The sequence below is a fragment of the Dioscorea cayenensis genome, chromosome 10 (assembly GCF_009730915.1).
Source record: "Dioscorea cayenensis subsp. rotundata cultivar TDr96_F1 chromosome 10, TDr96_F1_v2_PseudoChromosome.rev07_lg8_w22 25.fasta, whole genome shotgun sequence".
Lineage (NCBI taxonomy): Eukaryota > Viridiplantae > Streptophyta > Magnoliopsida > Dioscoreales > Dioscoreaceae > Dioscorea > Dioscorea cayenensis.
The window spans coordinates 8,811,820-8,817,256 of NC_052480.1; the positions used below are offsets into that span (position 1 = coordinate 8,811,820).

General features: G+C 41.0%; 1 non-coding gene across 1 annotated transcript; it reads left to right on the forward strand.

Moving 5' to 3' along the window:
• The first annotated feature begins 1,129 nt into the window (after positions 1–1,129).
• Positions 1,130–1,236, forward strand: LOC120271252. Its single transcript, XR_005539871.1, has one exon. It is a non-coding gene; the product is annotated as a small nucleolar RNA R71 (small nucleolar RNA).
• Positions 1,237–5,437: the final 4,201 nt, after the last annotated feature.

Below are 5,437 nucleotides of genomic sequence, written 5' to 3' on the forward strand. Positions count from 1 at the left end.
GGTAGGTGTACTGTGGAGTCAAACTTCTCGGATAATAGGTCGAGAGCTACTCATACTCCTTTGTGTCTGTAAATGCCTAGTCGTATAAACCTAGTCTGATGGTGAACTGCGTCACACTCATGCTATAGCACTGTCCGAACACTCTGAACTTTATAGTGTCGATACTCGAGAAACTACTGTATGAGCAATCGAACTCGAATGAGGTAAGCACCTCTAAAGTGAGCATAAAAATAGTTGGTTCTCAAATCAATAGTAATCTGCGCTAGCTACTAACTAAGAGGAGCTCATCAACCTCCTCAGCCATCTCATCTCCTCTCTGGATCTCCCTAAGCGCATTCAAGTCCGGGAATTGGGTCTGACTAAACTTGAGCTTCGATAGTCTCTCGAACCGAGCCTGGTGCTTGGGGATGGCAAACTGCATGCGTTTTGGCTCAGGGGAAGGCTCTCTTGGGCACTTACCGGCCGTTTTCTTCAATCTGGGGGCCATATCTACAAGAATTGAAAAAGAAATCAATCAAACAAACTCACAAATCAATACTGCAGAAATCCACATGGTCGTGTGGAAATTCCACACGCCTGTGTGGATCCACGGGCATGAAAACCGCATGGCCACAATGCAAAATCATCCCCAATACATCATCAATTTATTCTAAAATCACTCTCAAAGCAACTACCCACCATTTAAACATGAAATCGAAGTAACATTCACCTGTTTAAACAAAATAAATCAAGATTAGTGAAGGAAAAGGGAAAGAGGTCTTACCAACGAAATGAGAGTATAAAACGTTGAATACGGCCAGAAAGCACACTAAAACCTCTGTAAATCAATGGTAAGGGGTCAGGAGAGTAAAAAGATGCATTCTCTGAGTGTTTAGGAGTGAAAAGATGAAGTGGCGCGAGTAGGTTTTAAAGAAAAGTCGTGCCTCTTAGCATTTTGTGCATCCACACAGGCGTGTGGAAATTACCCATGCCCGTGTGACTCCATAGGAGAGCTTTACAAGGGCAAACACATGCCCTTGTATGTTCTTGGGATAGCCTTTAGCTGACTCTGAACGCATCCATATAGGCGTGTGGGAATTTCCCACACCGTGTGCCCGACCCATAGGGTCACCCACACACCTTTGAAGATAACTCATGTTGAGGACATTTCCGCAGGAACTCCTTGAACCTGTTGCATGTCTCAAAAATAGACTACAATTCCATTTGCACAAAAGAAGATATCTCATTCCTAAGCTTCACAGATTTTCCAGGAGAGAAATATCGGGTAAGAAAAGCTTCTACCATCTCTTCCCATGTAGTGATCGATGCTCTAGGTAATGAATGTAGCAATTGCTTCGCTCTTCCTTTCAAGAAAAATGGGAAGGCCCTCAACTTGATAGCATCATCCATTTCTCCATTAATTTTAAGAATGTCACACACTTCCAAGAAGTTCTCAATGTAATTGTTTGGATCCACATTGGCAAAACCATTAAACTGTGCTGACTGTTGTAACATCTGGATGAAGCCTGGCTTGAGCTCAAAACTCTAAGCTGTAATCGATGGCCACCCAATACTAGACTACATGCCTATCACTGTAGGTCTGGCATAATTTGAAAATGTCCTCTGCTGCTCATTCTGTTCTGCCATATTACCAAACCCTTCACCTTCTATCTCAGCTTGAATTGACTGTTCTTACATAGGTTCTTTTTCCCTTCTATGAATTCTCCATCCAATGTCCAGATATCCTTCAACTAAAGTCGAAGGGTTTCCTTGGGTCATAACCTGGAGCTGTAATCAAAGAAAAAAAAACAAATCCGAACGATGGAAGAATAAGAAAGTGTGAAATAGGATAAGTGATGAATAGCTAAAATAGCAAAGTGCAAAGTTCTTCTAAAACACCGATTCCCCGGCAACAACGCCGAAAACTTGACACACCCCTTAAATGTGTGTACCTCAAGTGCACGAGTTATCGAAGTAATAAAGTACCCTAGTGAGTGGGTAGTCATATCCATAGGGAATAGTGCTCGGAAACACAAATATTGCTATTTAACTATAGTGAAGATGATTCAAGAGTTGTATGAATAATATTAGTGCAAATCAAAATACAGAAAAGAAGAAAGAGATGCAATGTGAATAAGGAGAGGCAATTGATAGAAAATGGGGCACCCAAACATAGCTTACCCTAGGACTATTGTTTTAAGTGCAAGACTCCTCATTATGCCTCCTAATTGATGTCTAATGAGTCTTGAAAATCCTAAGACACACGGTCCCAAACCTAAGGTCAACCGTGACTAATCCACACACTATGCCCTGTGGAAAGGGATACTCTCAATGCCTCATATTGTGTGGGATTGCAAGAAGCTCTAGGCATTCCAAGATCTAAACCTTTAGTCCAGGAGAAAGACCCCTAGTCACAATTAAGCCCCAACACTAAGGATTACTTTAACGCTTCACTCTGTTGCTTGCGCAACTAAGCCCCAATAGAGTTTGTCTCTTAGCACTTCACTCTATCATGACCACAAAGAACTCTTGGAACGTGGAGGTAGGATGAATCACATCAGAAGGGAAAGGGGATGTTCCGCTACCTCTTTACTCACCCTCTCGACCCTCTCCAACCTTGCTTTGTCTAACCCTCATTGTGTGTCACTCATCCACAAGGATTACCAAGATAGATTCTCAACCCTAGTGTCACACTAAGAGAAAATTAATGCAATAAACATTCAAGAATGAACTTAATTTCAACATCAATAAAAGAAGCATAATAAAGGTCAAAGAAACCAAATCATCCTAGGGTTTACAAGTCAAAACACCCACTAGGGGTTTAGCTCTACATGGAGCAAGATACAATCAACAATGAAATCGAATGTAAAAACATGCAATCCATAAGAAAAATCCCCTCATAGTCAGTATCGATGGTCTTGTGGAGTCGCACATCTTCTCTAAGTGTTCCCTCGTGAAGCCTAGGGCACACCTCGCCGAATCGATGCCGATAATAGCTCCCCCAATAATTATCTTCTGAACAAACGCGAAGCCAAAGGCCGTAGAACCACTCCAAGGACCTAGCCAAAGCCTCTCCAAAACCTAGCTACGAGCACCTCCAAATATGGGGAAAAGTTCCTAAACAGAATGGAAAAAGATGCCTTAAAATGCCTGTGTGAATTTCCAGTAGTTGATTTCCTGCGAGCTGTAAACAGTAACTGCTACAGTGATTTTTTTGTAATGATTTACTGCATTGAACTGCTACAGTACTTCAACAAAAAAAATACTCCTAAATCCACACTTTTCATCGAGGCCACATGAATGGGCACACCTCCATGCGATAGATCGCGTCGCGTCTTCAACTAAATCATATTGACGAATGGTCTTGCTAGCATTGCGCAAGTCAGAACATATGAGTTTGTCTGCCTTTGTACCCCTCCACTTTGTACCCCATACATTGAACACCTCGTAAAATTGCATCAGATTCTGAGGCATTTGATCCCGTCACGACAAATTTTCGGCTCTTTGACAACCGTCGCAATGAAGAACTAATTGATGTGCATCCTGAAACAAAGTTAGCTAATAGAAAATAGCAGCTAAGGCTTTTTAGCAGTTCTACTTGAAGCATAATGCCCCCCAACTAGTCCTTAGTGACAATGTGCAAGTATGCCCCAATCTTCTTCTCTCGATACACATTTTTGGACCACATGATCTACACAAATGCGAAACAAGAATGGATCATCCAAAAAATAATTCTTTAAATCATTGAAAAATTTCTTATTTTGTTGGAAGGTGAGGCCTCTGCTTAAGAACTTTCCCCAATAAGTAATTTGTTGAACTTCGGACTGAATACAAATGCTCCTCGGGAAAGAAATCATTAATTTCCTTGTTTGATGGCTCTTGCCTTCATAACCCTCTAATCGAGACAAATGGTCTGCAACCATATTTTCAGCCGCTCTCTTATCTTTTATCTCCATATCAAAATCTTGCAACAATAAAATCCATCAGATCAACCTTGGTTTAGCATCAGCCTTGTTCATAAGATAACTAAGTGCCAAGTGATCTGTAAATACCGTGACCCTAGATAAGATAAGGTACGGTCTGAATTTGTCAAAAACAGACACCACTGCTAAGAACTCCTTTTTTTGTAGTAGTGTAGTTCTCTTGAGCACTCGTGAGAGTTTTGCTAGCATAATAGATCACGAAGCTGGATATTAGTAGATGTTTTTGGTTGAAGAGCGGGTGTGCCGGAGAATAGAACTAAGCATCAAGGCTGCAAGACTTGGAACTATTTATCTTTTTCCTCTGTCCCAAAACTTCTCCAATAGCATAATCACTCGCATCGCACATGAGCTTGAATGGTTCGTTCCAATCCGGTGTGACTAAAATTAGTGCTTACACTAATTTCTCTTTCAACAAATTGAAAGCAACCAAGCAGTTATCTCCGAAATTGAAGAGCGCATCTTTTTCAAGGAAGTTTGTCCTTGATGAACCTCCTATAGAAACCCACATGCCCCAAAAACTCTGAACTCCTTTCACATTTGTTGGTCGAGGAAGTTTGTCTATGACTTTGATCTTTGCCTTATCCACTTCAATCCCCAATTGGGAGATCTTGTGACCGAGGACAATGCCTTCTCGGACCATAAAGTGACATTTTTTTCCAATTAAGAACAAGATTTGTTTCCTCACATCTCACCAACACTCTCTCCAAGTTTCTTAATCAAATATCGAAGAAGTCTCCAAATACCAAGAAATCATCCATGAACACCTCCATGATGTCTTCTAAAAGAACATCAAAAATAGCAGTCATGCAGCGTTGAAATGTCGCCGGCGCATTGCACACCCGAAAGGTATTCTTCTATAAGCAAAAGTCCCGTAGGGGCAAGTGAATGTTGTCTTTTCTTGATCTTCTGCAGCAATAGGAATCTGAAAATATCCCGGACATACCATCAAGGAAACAATAAAACTGATGCCCGGTCAATCGCTCCAACATTTGATTAATAAAGCGCAACGGGAAATGATCCTTTCGAGTTGTATCGTTTAGCCTCCTGTAATCAATGCATACACGCCACCATGTGACCATTCTGGTTGGAATCAACTCATTTCTTTCATTTCTCACCGCTGTCATTCCTATTTTTTTGGAACTACTTGAGTTGGGCTCACCCAAGCACTATCGGAGATGGGGTATATAATTCCTACATCCAATAGTTTCACCATCTCTGCTTTAAACTCTTCTTTCATGTTTGGGTTCAATCTTCTCTAGGGCTTGAATCACAGACTTGTAATTGTCCTCGATTAAGATTTTATGAGTGCAAAATAAAGGGTTGATGCCTTTTATATCAAAAATCTTCCAAGCAATAGCAGATTTATGCTTCTTCAACAAGCTCACAAGCTTGTCTTTCAGATCTACAGAGAGGTTCGAAGCTACAATAAGAGGAAAGTTTTGATCCTTCCATAAGAAACGCGTATTCCAAAAGTG